This window comes from Muscardinus avellanarius, assembly GCF_963383645.1.
Source record: "Muscardinus avellanarius genome assembly, chromosome: 3".
Lineage (NCBI taxonomy): Eukaryota > Metazoa > Chordata > Mammalia > Rodentia > Gliridae > Muscardinus > Muscardinus avellanarius.
In genome coordinates this window covers 14,738,947-14,756,645 of record NC_137788.1, presented here as the reverse complement: position 1 = coordinate 14,756,645, position 17,699 = coordinate 14,738,947, and the positions used below count along the sequence as shown (strand labels likewise).

The 17,699-nt window shown below is 48.7% G+C and overlaps 1 pseudogene across 1 annotated transcript; it reads right to left on the bottom strand.

The window, feature by feature from the left end:
- Positions 1 to 129: 129 nt before the first annotated feature.
- On the bottom strand, positions 130 to 498 carry LOC308259986 (large ribosomal subunit protein eL34-like; annotated as a pseudogene). The gene has a single exon. The product of its transcript is annotated as a large ribosomal subunit protein eL34-like (transcript).
- Positions 499 to 17,699: the final 17,201 nt, after the last annotated feature.

Genomic DNA, 17,699 nt, shown 5'->3' with positions numbered 1-17,699 from the left:
TGAGAGTCTGTGTTGCTGACCCTCCTGACTCAGCCTCCCAAGTACTGGGATTACGGGTGTGCACCACCACACTTGACTTTTTCTTTGTTCTTTAACTTTTCTTTGCTTGTATCTTTTAATTTTTATTACTCAAAGAGGATTCATTTCTTTAGCTTTCTGACTCTGTGCTTGTGCCTTCAACACTTTCATAATGATTTTCTGCTCTTCAATAAGGAAAGCACGCTTGCTCCTGTCACAGGCACATTTAGCACACTTGGAACCACCACAGACCCTGCTGAAGTGCCTTTTTGTTTTAGACAATCTCCTAAGAGCCTGAGGTCTCACAGCATGAACCCTGCGCAGTCGGCCTGGGCACACACCACATGCAGATCTTGGAGCTTTCCCCACCTTCTTGGTAGAAAGGTAAACAATCCTGTTGCCAGGGGTTCAGGACAGCCTAGTTTTGTTAGAGGCTGTATTGTAGGAAAGCCTACGACGATATGTCAAACACTGGACCATTTTGAGTGCCTCTAGACGCCGTTCCCAGAAGAGGAAAAAGCGTATTTTTAAAATTATTATTAAAAGGCCGGGATCGGAGCCTGCTGAGGGGTTAGGCCGGTGCTGGGGCCAGCGAGGCTGGGATCGGAGCCTTCCGTGAGGCAAAGCCGGTACTGGGGCCTCCGAGACCGGGATCGGAGCCTGCCGAGGGGTTAGGCCGGTGCTGAGGCCAGTGGCCGGCATCGGAGCCTGCTGTGAGGCAAGGCCACTACTGAGGCCTCTGAGGCTGGGATCGGAGCCTGCTGAGGGGTTAGGCTGGTGCCAGGGCCAATGGCCGGCATCGGGATCAGAGCTAGCCAAGGGGTTAGGCCGGTGTCAGGGCCAGGGAGACCAGAATCGGGACCTCCCATGAGGCAAGGCCGCTGCTTGAGCCAGCAAGGTCTGGATCAGTCTACCGGGTAGCCAGGCCACTACTGGGGCTGTCAAGAGTGGGTTCGGTACTTGCAACGCAGCATGCACAGAGAAATATCACAGAAAATATAAATCAGATGCTTCCCCTAATCAGCAATAACTAGGAGGAAAGGGGCAACAGGAAGAGGTTGAGCTATACAAAGGGCCCTATAGTGAAGCAATTAAGGCGACCAATCAGAGGGTATGGAATAGGGGAGGATGGAGCCTCTTTAAAACGCAGGAGGTACATAAACATATGTATCAAAGTTAATAACCAAACAAGCATGGGATCGAGGGAGGGGGAGGGAATGGGATGGGGGCTGGATGAGGGCTAATTGGATGATGTGTGCTTGTATATCCTCTCAAGTCTTGTATTCCAATGTGATATATGATTACAATGCACCAATAAAAATAAATTTTAAAAATTTATATTTTGAAAAATTATTCCATTTTGCCAGGTGTGGTGGCGCACACTGGTAATCCCAACACTTGGGAGGCTGAGACAGGAGGATCACATAGCTTTGAAGCCAGCCTCAGCTACTTAGTGAGGCTCTCAGCAACTTAGTGAGACCCTGTTTCCAAATGAAATATAAAATAGGTCTGGGAGTGTAACACGGAGGTAGAAAAGCCCCTGGATTTTATCCCCAGCACCACACACACACACACAAATATTCAATTTTATTTTGACTCTCTTAAAACTTTTCTCGGTGGCTTTAGGGCTAATAACATGCATTTATTTATTTTTTTAATTTTTAATTTTTTTTGTGGTACCGAGGATTGAACACAGGGGTATTCTACCTCTGAGCTATACTCGGCCCTTTCAATTTTGTTTTGTTTTGTTTCCTGGCAATCCTCCTGTCTCCGCCTCCCAAATACTGGGATTATAAGTGTGTGCCACCACACCCAGAAATAACATGCATATTTATTTATTTATTTGTTTGTTTATTTATTTATTTATTTATTTTTGTGGTACTGGGGATGGAACCCAGGGCCATTCTACCTCCAAGCTATACCCCCAGCCCTATTTTTTCTTTTGAAACCGGGTCTCACTGAGTTGCAAAGGCCCTCACAAAGTAAGCATCTGAGGCTGTCTTTGAACCACGATCCTCCGGTCTCAGCCTCCCAGATGCTGGGGTTACAAGCGTGCCCACCACGCCCGGCTTAACATGCATCTTTATTTTTTTTATTTTTTTGGTGGTACTGGGGTTCCTGGAAGCCCTTCTACCTCTGGGCTACACTCCCAGACCTATTTTTGCATTTTTATTTGGAAACAGGGTCTCCTAAGCCAGCACGCAGGGCTAGCTTCGAACCTGCGCGATCCTCCTGTCTCTGCCTCCCAAGCGCGGGGATTACAAGCGTGCGCCACCACGCCCGGCTTAACATGCATCTTTAAATGATCATATAATATCCACATAGTCTTATGCCACTTCACATACTTTCTAGTCCAAGTTCAATCAAGGAAGCAGAACCACCGAGCGTCATGTACAACATGGGCTTTATCACAGGAACTCGGCCCCGCGTCATTCTGTAGCATTGGCTAAACCGTGACGGGCTTCTGTGTGCGTGCGGCGCTGGTACACTGGCAGTGCAGGGGAGGGGAGATAGGGCTAAGGCAGGGCGGAGGCGCACAGGAACAGTCTCGAACTTGTGTGCCATCCCTCACCTCCTCCCTGAGTCATCTTCGGTGACGGGGAATGACTTATAGACGAAGCTCCTTTTATCATGAGGCTAAACACACAACTGGGCCGGGGCAGAGCCACCGAGGGACGGTCCAGCAGGAGCCGGACGGGCTGGGGCCAGCTGCTGCCTCATGACGGAACGCCGAGCCAGCCGTTCAGGAACTCTGTGTGTGTGTGTGTCGGGGAGGAGCCTATACCTACTGTTTTACTCTACCTTTGTTGAGCAAAACGTCTCTGTGATCCACACCAACTCAAATTATATGCGGAAATGGTGAACACCTGTAATCTCAGTACTTGGGCATCTGAGACAGAAGGCTCACAGTTTTGAGGCTGGCCTCAGTAACTTAGTGAGGCCCTCAGTGACTTTGTGAGACTCCACTTTAAAATAAAAAACAGAGCCGGGCGCGTTGGTGCACGCTTGTAATCCCCGTGCTTGGAAGGCGGAGACAGGAGGATTGCGCGGGTTTGAAGCCAGCCGGGCTGGCTTAAGAGACCCTGTTTAAAAAAAAAAAAAGTATAAAATAGGTCTGGGAGTGTAGCCCAGAAGTAGAAGGGCTTCCAGGAACCCCAGTACCACATAAATAAATAAATAAATAAATAATAAAAAGAGCTGGGGTTATAACTCCAAGGTAAAATGCTCTGGGTTCAACCTCTAGTACCAAATAATAATAATAATAATAATAATAATAATAATAATAATAATAACAACAACAACAACAACAACAACAACAACAATAATAGAAACAAAAAATTATAGAGGGAAAAGAATCCCAAGAAACACAATTTCAACTTAACTTAGTTGACACTACACAAGTCCTCTAAAACAGATAATATAAGAGCTTTACTGAACAACTCCAGGACAACAAATTGGAAAATCCAGAAGAATCAGAAAAATGTCTGAACATAGCCACCAAAACCCAACCACAAGGTTGAAAGCCTGAAGAGACCAATAACAAGTAATGAGACTGAATTAGTCATAAAAAGTCTACCAAGAAAGCTTGGCGCGGTGGTGCGTACCTGTAATCCCAGTAGTTGGGAGGCTGAGACGGGAGGATCGTGGGTGCAAGGACAGCCTCAGCAACCTAGCGAGGCCCTCAAGCAACCTAGTAAGACCATTTCAAAACAAAAATAAAATTGGCTGGGGGGTGTAGCTTAGAGATAGAAAGCCCCTGGGTTCAGTCTCCAGTAAACACGCACACACACACACACACACACACACACACACTCTCTTATCATTTTTAAAAAGTTGAAAAACAAAGGGCCAACCTTTAGGTTAACTCCGATACGTACCATGGCTGGCATGCCGACGTCCTTTGTGTACATTTAAGTTTCCACCCAGTATCATTTTTCCTCCACCCAAAGTGCTTCCTTCCTGTTTGCCACAGTACAGGTCTGCTGGTGCCAAATTCTGCTTTTGTCTGCAGAGGTTTTCGTTCCTCCTTCGTTGTTTGCTGGAGTTGGTGTGGATGGTGTTTCCCCGGTGCTTTGGAGAGGCCCATTGTCTTCTGGTTTTCATAGCTTCTGATCCGATGAGAAGTCTCTGAAATCCTAATTGTTGTCTGTCTATTACATGTCCTCTTATGCGGTCTGCTGGATAAATTATTTGGTTGTTGTTGTGGGTGGTTTTGACAGTTTCAGCATGATATATGCTGGTGCAAGGTCTTCATGTTGACTGGTTGGGGTTTGTTGATGTCTTGGATCTAGGCTAAAACCCAGGAAGACTATTTCTTTTATCATTGTCAGAGAACATCTATCCAAGGCTTTCTTCAAATCCCTCTCTTTCTCTCCTCTCTCCTCGAACTCCAGCTACATGTTAAGCTATTTGTTGCCCTAGCACCTCTCTCTCCTCCTAATGATGACTTTTTTCCTTTAAACACTTCCACATAGTTATAATGACTGTCTCAACATCTTAGTATGATAACCAAGTTGAAGTAGTTAAGGAAACTCATGACTTATAAGTTCCATCACCTCCCTGACGCTGGGTCTGCTTCTGTCTATGGATTTTTTCTTCTGGGGTCGGCTCTTGTTGTCCTGCTTCTTGGCGTCTGGAGTTATTTCCGGTTGGATGCTGGGCATCGTGGATATTATATTGTTGAGGGGTTCCACTTGGTTGTCTTCCTTTAAGGAATGCCTGGCTTTGTCCTAACAGGTACCTGGGTCCCTTGCAAATCAGCTGGATCTAGCTGAAGCCTGGTTTTAGGCTTTGCGGTGAGGTCCAAGGATTCTTCAGCTTGTATCTTTCCAGTTGATCTTTGCTGGGTCTCATGGGTGCATCACAGCCACAGCTCAAGAAGACCCCGTGCAGATTTCTGGCAGTTTTTTTCTGCACAGCTTCCTCCTCTCTGGAGCTTTGCCACACAACTTCTAGCTGCACCCCTGGACTCCAACATCCAAATCCTCGGTATTCCATTTGGGAATTCCACTGATTCTGGTATTCCACTTGGGAATTCTACCGTCTGGAATGTGACTCGGGCAGAAATCCAGGGCCATCTCGGGGCTCCCGCTTGGCACTCTTATTTCAGGGAATCGTGTCTTCCCGGTCCTGTTTTGTGATTTTGAAAGCATTCCATTTCGTTCATAGTTCTATTTGAAAGAGTGGGAAGGTAATCCCAGTTCTTTCCTACTCCATCAGAAGCAAGGGCAGAAATCAGTGAAACGGGGTTTCTTGAGAAGAAACATGGCGTTTCCTTACCGGATTCTTGTCTGCGGCGAGTGAAGAATGACACCCGCAGACGGCAAGAAGAGGAGCAAGAAGTTTATTGGAAGCAGCAGGGAATAGGGGAAAGTGGCAGAACACCCCTAAGGGCTGTCGGGACTCTGGTGCCCAGCAGCTGCCTTCAGGACAGTACTTGAGGGTATCCCAGGCCAAGTGCCTTCAGTTGCAAGCTGCTTTCTCCCAGAGTCCACGTGATCTGCCAGAAAGGAAGTGCAGGTCACCCCTAGGAGCCCTGGTTGGCCTTGATGTCCAGCAGAGGCCTTCAGGTCACTACCCGAGTGTAACCCCGGGCCAAGTGCCTTCAATTGCACCCCACCTTCTCTCAAAGCTAACATGACCTGCGAGAGAGAAAAGCTCCCCAACGGGGAGGGGTTCCCAGAGTGGGTAACGGTCCTGGTGACTGGTCTAGGGGTTTATATATCTCTGTATGTCCTGTTACTTGGAGTCTGGGAGGCAGTTCTTAAAATTTGCATAGGGTATTTGCATGTCCTTTGAGGGGTCTTCTTTCAGTAGGAGTGTCAGGCTTGCTCCAGGGATGTCTCCTGGGTTTGTTGATTAGTAAACAGATGGTTTTGTGAAGTTTTGTTCATTCTTATCTCTGAACCTTGGAAGGGCTGGTCTCTTTTTAGAAGCCTTGGAAGTTAATTAGTATTCGTTGCCCCTCAGGAAATTAAGTTTTTTCAACGAGGCCTCTTCCCTACCTGCCTACTTCTTTTCTACCTCCTCATCAGGAATTAATATATAGAAATACTCCTTAATGGCTCAGTTTGTTTGTTTATGTGTTTTGGGAATTGAACCCAAGGGCATTCTACCTCTAAGCTACACTCTTAGCAAGCCCTTTATTTTATTTTATTTGTATGGTACTGGGGATTGAATACCAGGGGCATTCTACCTCTGAGCCACACCCCCTGACTTATTTTACCTTTTTTTGTGGTACTAGGGATTGAACCCCAAAGCATTCTATTTCTGAGCTACACCCCCAGCCCTATTTTTATTCTTTACTTTTAAACAAGGTATCACTAAGTTGCGAAGGGCCTCACTAAGTAACTGAGGCTGTCTGCAAACCTGTAATCCTCCTGTCTCAGTCTCCCAAGTACTAGGATTACAAGTGTGCACCACCACGCCCAGCTTACTTTTTGTTTTGAAACAGGGTTTGACTAGGTTGCTGAGAGTCACCTGCAGTCCTCCTGTCTCAGCCTCTCAAGTCCTGAGATTATAGGGGTGCACCACCATGCACAGCTCCTTTGTATTTCTTTTTAAATTTTGAAACAGGGTCCTGCTAAATTGCTGAGGGGCTCCCTAAGTAGCCAAGGCTGGCCTTGAACTTGTCTCACTTCTCAAGTACTGGCAGCAGGGGCATGTACACCACTCCCGGTTTAATGGCTCAATTCACCTGCCATCTCTTTTTCCTTAAGCCTTCCTTAACCCATTTCCCATTTAGAAAGAAAAAAGTTCAGCTTGCTGCCACTTTGATTAATTTTACATACACAGGCTCTTCGAGCACGTCTGTGGCTCACCAACTGAAATGTTTCTGTTTGGACTATATACAGTTGAAAACTTGTTTACAAAAAAGTTGAACACAGCCGGGCGTGGTGGCGCATGCTTGTAATCCCCACGCTTGGGAGGCAGAGACAGGAGGATCGCGCAGGTTTGAAGCCAGCCTCGCTGGCTTAGGAGACCCTGTTTCCAAATTTTAAAAAAAAAAAATAGGTCTGGGAGTGTAGCCTGGAGGTAGAAGGGTTTCCAGGAATACCAGTTCCACCAAATAAATAAATAAAATAATAATTAAAAATAAAAGACTAAAATAATAGGGCTGAGGGTGTAGCTTGGAGGTATAAGGCCCCTGGGTTCTATCCCCAGTACCGTAAAAAAAAAAAAAAAAAAAGAAAGAAAGTTGAATACCTGGGCATTCAATTACTCACAGAATATGAAAGAATTGTTGAGAAAATGCAGGCACTGGAGCAAAAAGTAAAAATCGTTCACCAGTAGAAATCTTTGCCTGCGATAAGGTCCATCCAAAGGAGGCTGGGTGGACCTCACCCTGTCCAGCTCAGGTTTCTGCAACGACCTTGACCTTGCAGTGACCATGACCACCCCGACCACCCCTCCCGTTCAGGGTGTCTTCATTCCAAGTGAAAATCCTTTAGGATGTAATCAAGGCTTCTCTGTGGGCAAATGGCATAGCCACAAGCCCGCTGGGAAAATGGGAAATAGAAATGGGATGATTTCTATCTCTTCTATGCCTCTGACTGTCACTTTTTTTCCTATACTGGAACTTGAACCCAGGGGCATTCTACCTCTGAGCTACACCCCAGCCTTTTTTTTTTTTTTTTTTTTTGGTGGTACTGGGGTTCCTGGAAACCCTTCTACCTCCGGGCTACACTCCCAGACCCATTTTTATACTTTTTAATTTTGGAAACAGGGTCTCTTAAGCCTGTGCAATCCTCCTGTCTCCGCCTCCCAAGCGCCGGGATTACAAGCGTGCGCCACCACGCCTGGCCACCCCAGCCCTTTTATTTATTTATTTTTAAATTGTGAAATAGAGTCTCACGAAGTATTGAAGATCTTGCTAAGCTGCTGAGGCTGGCCTCAAGCCTGCCATCCTCTGGTCTCAGCCTCCCAGGTACTGGGATTACTGGCATGTGCCACTGTGCCTGGCTCGTCGCTCTGACTTGACTTTTAAGTATGTACATATGTGACTCAGGTGGGCACAGGGTCGCACTCACCTTAGCAACTTTTCTGAGCCCAGCATGCGATAGGCACTTGAAAGATGAGGCAGGATTTTCCTTGTGACCTAAAGTGCCCCTGTCAAGGTTTCAGCGTCCCAGGTAGAAACCAAGGAGGACTGCTCTCTCCCCTGTGTGGTCACCAGTGGGCAGACTCCCAGGCTAAAGCACAAGGGGGCTTGGGTCGCCCAATCAGGGAGGGGAATGGGGTTTGGCTTCAAGGACCCAGGCTTCAAGGTCACAAAGCCTCAGATCTCGACATAACAGCAGGACTTCTCCAGAAGGGTCAGACATCCCAGAGCTCAGGTCCCTGCCCCTACCCATCTTCACCTTCCTCTCTCTCTCTCTCTCTCTCTCTCTCTCTCTCTCTCTCTCTCTCTCTCTCTCTCGATGGTACTGGGGATTGAACCCGGGAACATTCTACCTTCAAGCTATATCCCCAGGCCTATTTTTTATTCTTTATTTTGAAACAGAGTCTCACTAAGTTTCAGAGAGCCTCACCAAGTTACTGAAGCTGGCCACAGACCTGCAATCCTCCTGTCTTAGCCTCCCAGGTACTGAGATTACAAGCGTGCGCCACGATGCCTGATGCCTGGCTTCTGCGCACCTTCTCTAGCCCTGGAGCGAGATAGGGACTGTGGAGGCCTGGGTGCTAGCCCCAGCTTGTGACCTTTGTCAGCTGACTTGGTTTCCCCAGGTGCAAAGAGAACCCTCAGACATGATGGCCTCTAGGACCTCCCCTGAGAGAGCAGGACTCTGGCTCTGACCACCGAGGTCAGGGAGCCTGTGGCTCCTGGGCTGGTGATTTGGGGAGTTTCATTATCGGCGGTTCAGGGATGCTGGCTTCCTTCCAAGGGCTGTGCTTCCGACCGAACATGCTGCTGGTTCCTCTGTGGCCTCTGTGGTTCTGGCGGCCATGGTGGGGCGGTTCTGCAGTGCTCTGCCACGGCTCTGGGACCTCGCGTATCCTTGGGGGCATTCTCCATCAATGGCAACGACACGGGTGTTCCCTCGGATCCGGCCTCTGTCTGCACATAAAGAGCTGGACCTGCACCTCGCTCATTGTTCCCAGGGTCATTAATTGCAGTGATTCAGAGAGGAGCCAGTGAGAAACAGAGGGGCAGGGAACACCAGCCGGCCGCCCTCGGCCTGAAAGGGCGGAATTGTCTGCCTGTCTGAGAGCGCCTTTGTGCCTGGCTGTGTGGTAAGCGCCTGGCCGCCGGGCTGGTGGAGGTGTGTGTGTGTGTGTGTGTGTGTGTGTGTGTGTGTGTGTGTGTGTGGCAATCGCAGCCCTGAGCCCGCTCTAGAGATGAGCTCTGCTCTCCCAGTCCCACTGTCTGACTTCCGACTTTCCTGGTGATCCTGAGCCCCGCCGGGAGGGTGGGCCGTTGGTGACTCTGGGCCACCCCCTCCGCCTTGTGCCTCTTGGGGCAACCTTGGCTGACCCCCCGTGTGGCTCTGTCTACTTAGAACCCTCCCGGGATGTCTTTGCTTCTATTTCATTTCCCTCTGAATGAGGACTGGGATGTTGCTTCCTGACCTGGTTTGGGACACACGTCTAACGACCCCACCTGGGAACCGCGATGTCTGAGGTCAGATCCCAGTTCACAGGGACAGGCTGGAGGAGGAGTGAGGCCCACAGAGGGAACCCCCACTCTGCCAGCTGTTTCCTGCACAGCCTCGGACAGCTCTCTTTCCCTCTCTGTGCCGCAGTGGGAGCGTTGTAGTGAGCCCCTCGGACTAGATGTGGCCTGAAGGCAGGTAGGCCTGTGCTCTGAAGACCAGGGTGGCTCTGGCCGGGCTCTTTCTCCAGGCACGTGTTTGGTCAGCCAGCACCCTGTACCGCCTGGCAGAGGCTCCGCCAGACCCAGGAAAGAATGTGTAGGGCACGCCTGGATCTGCCCCTCATGGTGGGAATCTCAGGCTTCCTCTGTCTAAGAAGAAATTCATTCAAGCCGGGCATGGTGGCGCACGCTTGTTATCCCAATACTTGGGAGGCTGAGACGGGAGGATCATAACTTTTGCAGCCGGCCTCAGCAATTTAGTAAGACTCTCTGCTACTTAATGAGACCCTGTTTCAAAAATAAAGCATAAAATAGGACTGGGAGTATAGCTCAGAGGCAGAATGCCCCTGGGTTCAGTCCCCAGTACTGCAAAAAAAAAAAAATATTCATTCACTCATCTATTAATTCACGAGTTCATTCATTTTTTTCTTCTCTATTTGCCAGTTATTGTTTTAGGTGCTGGTTTGTCTCTTAGGAATTCAACATTGAGAAGGATGCCCTGCGCCTGGACTCTGGCTGGGGTGCGGGTCAGAGGTGGGGCAGCCAGCCCAGCCCAGCCTAGGGCCAGCCCCCCTGGGAAGGCAGTTCCAGGGCCGGGTGAAGAGCACGGGTGCAGGAGTCTCTGCTGTTACCTACCCGCTGTGTGACCCTGGCAGGTTACTCAACCTCTCTGAATCTCTGCTCATCTGTGGACCAGGGACAGCAGCGTCGACCCCCAACCTGGGGCTGCTGTGGGGACAGCGAGGCCCCGAGTGGCGAGGACATGGCGGCTCGAGGGCGGAGGTTAAGTCATGGGCATCAGGCGACCCGTGTTTGAATCTTAGTTCTGCCTCTTGTTGGCTGAGGAGCCTTGGACAGGTCAGTTGGACTTTCCTGCCTCGATTTCCCATTCTGTCAGGTGGGAATCATAAGTATTGTGAAGTTTTTAGAATGTAGCTCATCGGCCAGGCGGAGAGGTAAGTATGCACCTTTAGTTCCAGCTCTGGGGAGGCTGAGGCAGGAGGATCACTTGGACCCAGGAGTTCGAGTCAGTTAGGGAACACAGCAAGACCCCATCTCAAAAAACAAACAAGAAATGTAGAACAGACAGCACAAGTCCCACATGTGGAAGGCCTCAGTGAATGGAAGCCAACACTGCTATTTCTCATAGCCGGGCGCGTGGTACACACCCATAAATCCAGAACTTGGGAGGCTGAGACAGGAAGATTGCAGGTTCAAGACCAGCCTCAGCAACTTAGCGAGACTCTCATCAACCTACTGAGACCTTGTTTCAAAATAAAGAACAAGAGCCAGTCGTGGTGGTGCACACTTATGATCCCAGTGCTTGGGAGGCTGAGACAGGAGGATCGCACAGGTTCGAAGCCAGCCTCAGCTACTGAGTGAGGCTCTCAGCAACTTAGTGAGACCCTGTTTCCAAAGAAAATATAACATAGTTCTGGGAGTGTAGCCTGGTAGAAAGCCCCTGGGTTCCATCCCCAGTACCTAACAAAACAAAACAAAACAACCTGGGTATACTGATGTACACCTTTAATCCCAGTACTTGGAAGGCTGAGATAGAAGAATCGCAGGTGGTTTGCAGCCAGCCCCAGCAAATTTGTAGGGCTTGGGGTGTAGGTCAGAGATAGAATACCCTTGGGTTCAATCCCCAGTACACAATCCCCCACCCAGAAAAAACCCAAGCTAGGTGTGGTGGGGCGTACCTGTAATTCTAGTACTTGGAAGGCTTTCATAGAAAGATCACAGGGTCCAGGACAGCCTCAGCAAGTAGTGAGACTCTCATCAACCTAGCAAGAACCTGTTTCAAAATTAAAAAATAAAGTAGGGCTGGGGGTGTAGCTCAGAGGTAGAATGCCCCTGGATTTAATCCCTAGTATCACAAAAATAAATAAATTAATTAAGATAAAAATAATAAAAATTAGCTGGGTGTGGTGGCGCACACTTGTAATCCCAGCATTCGGGAGGCTGAGACAGGAGGATCGTGGTTCGTGGACAGCCTCGGCTACTTAGTGAGGCCCTTTGCAACTCAGTGAGACCCTGTTTCAAAATAAAGAATAAAAAAATAGGGCAGGAGTGTAGCTTGGAGGTAGAATGCCCCTGGGCTCCATTCCCAGTACCTAAAAAAAATAAAAATAAAAATAAAAATAAGCGAGGGCTGGAGATAAAGCTCAGAGGTAGAATGCCTCTGGGTTCAATTCCTAGTACCCAAAACAAAAACAAAAATACACACACACATCCCTTATGATACCTGGAGGCTGAGCCTACCTGGGCTACAGTCAGGGCTAGTCGAGATCATCTTCTGTTTCATAAGCATACATATTTCAAAATCTTGTCCTCTCAAAGTTTCTATTTTGTCTATCTATCTATCTATCTATCTATCTATCATCTATAATGCACATGGTAGTGTAACTTACCTCTAAATTATGGCTCCACAAATCTATATATTTTGAGAGTGAACAGAAGCTTTGGCGACCTCTGCTCTCTGGGTGGAAGGGTCCCTCCGCAGGGAGGATGTGGGGGGGTCCTGGGGCCTTAGGCAAGACTCTGGCTAATGGGGACTCACCATGGGGCTTGGGATTTCTTTATATGGAAGAGGCCTGGTGTCCTGCACCCGCCATCCAGTTGGCTCCACCGGAATTTCTAGATTCCTAAGTGGCTGGCAGAGGAGACGCCCTCCTTGCCCCTTGAGTTTCCCGGGAGGGGCTGGCCTCTGTTTGGGCGCCTTGTTGTGGGGTTTCCATGGGGCTGCTGGGCTTGGCAAATGGCAGTGATCTGGGCTGGGATAGCCTCGCTACCAAAGCCCTCCAGAGGCAGGAGGAGGCCACGCCTGCGCCCTTCCTTTGGGGGGAGCCTGGGGGAGGAAGAGGAGGAGGAGGAAGGCCTGTCCCTTCAGTCACTGGGCTGGAAACCTGGGAGCAAGTCCACGGGAAGAGCAAGATGACAGCCTCGGGATTCTGGTCTCAGGAATCCAACGGGTGGCTTGCCTTGCTCTGGGGCTGGCTTTCTATTCGTCCTTCCAATTTCTGATGATCTCAGGTTCCCAAGAAATCTGAGAGTGAATATAAGCCTGAGCTTGGGCTCCGAATGCATCCATCCATCCATCCATCCATCCATCCATTAGCAATTCACTCATTGGTTTATTCAGGGCTCCGCTGAGGCTCACCTGTCACAGCCAGCCGTGTACTAGTGTTCTGGGGAGGAGCGCTGTGCTCGGCGGCTTCCAGCCCTCAAGCTGCACAAGGATCGAGTGGATTATAACCCGATTGGAAGAGAGTGTTAGGAAAGTTGTGTATGTTTGTGTCATAGACCCCGTTAATGAAGGCTTTGGACCCTGGCCCCAGAAAGTGTGACAGGCCCATGCAGGTGACATTTTGTCCACACCTTTAAGGTATTTAAAGACCCCGACATTCATTCATTCAAGAATACCAGACTAAGCGTTCCTGAACGGCGGCAGGAACATGGCTGAGGGAGCCAAGGCTGGAGACGGGAGGAGTGCAACTTAGCAGGCCTTTCTTAGCTGAGTTCAGGGAAGACTTCCTGGAGGAAGTCATCTATTCACTCAAAAAAAGGTGTATGGAACACCTACTAACACCCGAACCCCTGCATGTACTCAACACCCATCCCTGAGAAGGGGGGCACTGAACGGGAAAGTAGCTTTCCTACTCTCTGGAGTCGAAAGTCTAGTGAGAGGAGACAAAGAAGTCAGCCAAGTACCAGGCGGAGACATTAGGTTAATGGAAAGACAGAAGGCCGGCGGGCTGCTGCTTAGTGAGTGGCCTGGGACGGAGGGAGAGACACGGCCAGGGCTGGATCGCACAGGCCAGGGTAGGAAGGGATGGCTGCACCCCAAGGCCATGAAAACCCTTCTTATGGGTGGGGTACTGGGGATTGAATCCATGGGCATCCTACCTCTGGGCTACACCTCCAGCCATATTTTTCTTTTCTTTTTTCTTCTTCTTCTTCTTCTTCTTCTTCTTCTTCTTCTTCTTCTTCTTCTTCTTCTTCTTCTTCCTCCTCCTCCTCCTCCTCCTCCTCCTCCTCTTCCTCCTCCTCCTCCTCTTCTTCTTCCTCCTCCTCCTCCTCCTTCCCCTCCCCTCCTCCTCCTCCTCCCCTCCTCCTCCTCCTCCTTTCGTGGTACTGGGCACCCAGGGGCACTCTAATTTGAAGCTACACCCCCAGCTCAATTTTTTTTTATTATTTTTTATTTTGAAGCAGGGTCTCACTGAGTTGCAAAGGGCCTAAGTAGCTGAGGCTGTCCTCGAACCACGATCCTCCTGTCTCAGCCTCTCAAATCCTGGGATTACAAGCGTGTGCCACCACAGCCAGCTTATTATTCTTTATTCTGAAGCAGGATCTCACCAAATTGTGCAAGGCCTGCTATGTTGTTGAGACTGGCTGCAAGCCCGTGATCCTCCTATCTCAGCCTTCCAAGTTCCAGGGTTCCAGGCGTGCACCACCGCGCTCATTTTTAAGTTTAGAATTTTAAATCTGCACAATGGAAAGCAGCATGTGGGCCATCTTTCCATGGTCTCTTTTTGTTTCATCTGAAACTATTTAATAGAGGCAAGTTGAAATGAGTTTCTTTTTAATGGTAATACAGATGGTTCTCAACTTACAATGGGTCAACTTACGGTTTTTCTATTTTACGTTGCCGCAAACGTCACGGGGATGCAGTAGAAACCATGTTCAGAGTTTGCTTCCCCCTGGTTATCGGCCCTGGGCACGATCCTCTCTTGAGATTCTGGGCAGCAGCAGTGAGCTGCAGCTCCCAGCATGCCCCGCGGTCCTGCGGGGAAATGATTGACACATTACGGGCGGTGCGTGTGCATAACACACTACAGCGCATTGCCAGCGTGTTTGGGTTCAGGTATTCAGTAAATTACAGTCTAATGTGTCCTTTAGCCTGGCGGCCCAGTCTGAAACGGAGGACTCAATGGGGACAAGGTCTGCACATCTCCGACATCCTGAGAAGTTACCACTTGGCTCCCCGAGGTCATCACACTAATTTATGCCTCCATTGGCAGCCTCTGAAAGTTCCCATTTCTTTATATCCTTGCCAACGGTTGATCTTGTCCGCCTTTTAAAAATTTGACAATGTTTTGGGTGTAAAATGGTAACTCACTTTAATTTGCGTTTCCCTGATTACTAGGGAGGCTAAACGTGTCATTTGATGTTTATTGGCGCTCGGAGTTTCTCCTTTTGTGAACTATTCACAGCCCTTGCCCAGTGCTCTACGAGGCGGTTTTTTTCTAATAGATTGTGGGAGTTGTTTATATATATTCCAGTTACTAATCCACCGTCCCTTATAAATATTGCGAAGATCTTCTCCCACGCTGTTTACGGGAGGGTTCTAAGGAGAGGAGCTCGGGATTCAATTTACATTTTGAAGAGATGGCTCTGGCTGTGGAATGAGGAACAGATAGGAGAATGGGCATCAGAGGCTCGGAGGTCATCCTAGTGATACAGGGGGGCAGGAGGCTGGCCAGGCTGGGGGGCAGGAGGGAGTAAGAAAAGTGGATGGTTGCAGGGCACGTTTCAGAGAGAGCGCTGTCAAAGCTTGCTGATGGGTTGGAAGTGAGGTGAGGAGAAGAGAGAGGAATGGGGGTGATTCCTAACTGGGTGGATGGTGGTGCCGCTGGCTGCGGTGGAGAACACAAGGGGAGAAACAGGTGTTGGCGGGGAGTAGGGGAGTTGATATTTCTGTTTCAACATTGTCCAGTTGGAGATAGCCCGTAGATATCCAAATGGTCATGCCAGGTAGGCAGCTGGCGTCGGGGAGCTTGGCCAGGGCTAGGGCTGGATGGACACTCGGGAAACATCAACGTGCGGATGTCATTTAAACCCATGGAGCCGGGCGTGGTGGCGCACGCTTGTAATCCCCGCGCTTGGGAGACTGAGACAGGAGGATCGCACAGGTTCGAAGCCAGCCTCAGCTACTGAGTGAGGCTCTCAGCAATTTAGTGAGACCCTGTTTCCAAACAAAATATAAAATGGGTCTGGGAGTGTAGCCCGGAAGTAGAAAGCCCATCTGGGTTCCACCCCAGTGCCACAAAATAAATAAATAAATAAATAAATAAATAAATAAAATCCCTTTAAAAAATAAACCCATGAAAAGGGATAAGACAAGGGGTCTCTAGTTGAGAGGTTGACTAGATCATCTTTAGAGGTTGAGCAGGGGTAAAGAGTCAATAAAGATTAGTCCTTGATGGTAACTCCACAAGGGTGTGGTTTTTGTTCTATTGACCGTCCACATGTGGAGCATAAGTCTTCGTACATAATAGGCTTTTAGTAAATATTTGCTGAAGGAACACATGAAAGAAGAAATAAAACAGGCACGATGGCACACACTTGTGATCCCAGTACTTGGGAGGCTGAGACAGGAGGATCTCAGGTTTGCAGCCAGCCTCAGAACTTTAGTGAGACTCTCGGCAGCTTAGTGAGATGCTATTTCAAAATAAAAGACATTTGCTGGGCGTGGTGGCACACGCTTGTAATCCCCGCGCTTGGGAGGCTGAGACAGGAGGATCGCACAGGTTCAAAGCCAGCCTCAGCTACTTAGTGAGGCTCTCAGCAACTTAGTGAGACCCTGTTTCCAAATAAATTAAAAAATAGGGCTGGGGTATAGCTTGGAGGGTAGAAAGCCTCTGGGTTCCACCCCTAGTACCACACAAAATAAATAAATAAATAAATAAATAAATAAATAAATAAATAAATGAAAGAAAAAAGGGCTGGGGGTATGGCTCAGAGGTAGAATGCCCCTGAGTTCAATCACCTGTTAAAAAAAACAGAAAAGAAGAAACTAAGAATAAATGGTTAGTAAAAGGAGGGAAATAATGTATTATGGAAGCTAAAAGAAAGATTTCAAGAAGTTGGAAAAGGTCTGTTGAGTTGAGTGTTGTCAAGAAATTATACAAGCCAGGCGTGGTGGTGTGTACCTGTAATCCTAGTACTTAGGAGCCTGAGATAGGAGAAGCACAGGTTTGAGGTCAGCCTCAGCAACTTAGTAAAACCCTGTTTATAAATGAAAGAATAAGCCGGGGCGTGGCGGTGCACGCTTGTAATCCCAGCATTTGAGAGGTGGAGATCAGAGGATCGGGTTTGCGGACAGCCTTAGCTACTTACGAGGCCCTTCGCTACTCAGTGAGACCCTGTTTCAAAAATAAAATTACTAAAAAATAGCCAGGCGTGGTGGCGCACGCTTGTAATCCCTGCACTTGGAATGCAGAGACAGGAGGATCGTGCTGGTTCGGAGCCAGCCTTGCTGGTTTAAGAGACCCTGTTTCCACATAAAAAGGTAAAAAAAAAATAGGTCTGGGAGTGTAGCCCGTGGGAGTGTAGCCCGGAGGTAGAAGGGCTTCCAGGAACCCCAGTACCACCAAAAATAAAAAAATAAAAAATAAATAAAATTACTAAAAAATAGGACTGGGAGTGTAGCTCAGAGGTAGAATGCCCCTGGGTTCCATCCCTGGTACCACACACACACACAAAAATTATAATAATAATGAAAGATAAAAAGGGTTGGGAGTGTAGCTCAGCGATAGAATGTCCCTGGGTTCAATCCCCAGTAACACACATACACACACACACACACACACACACTCGCACAAGAGCTGGACAGGGAAGTGACCACTGGATTTCTCTAGTCACCAGAGGTCATTAGTGATCTTCACAAAAACACTTGAGGCTGTTTTTCTGAGGTGGGGGCCGGGTGGGGCAGCCAGGCTATTCACTGGCGTGTTCACTTGCCTAACCCTGGGGCTGGTTCCTGCCACCCATCCAGAGGGGGAGAGGGTTGAGCAGGCTGGATACACGAGAAGAGGCAAGATGGGCTCTAGGCAGAGGGGAAGGGTGTTGTTTTTGAAAATGATCC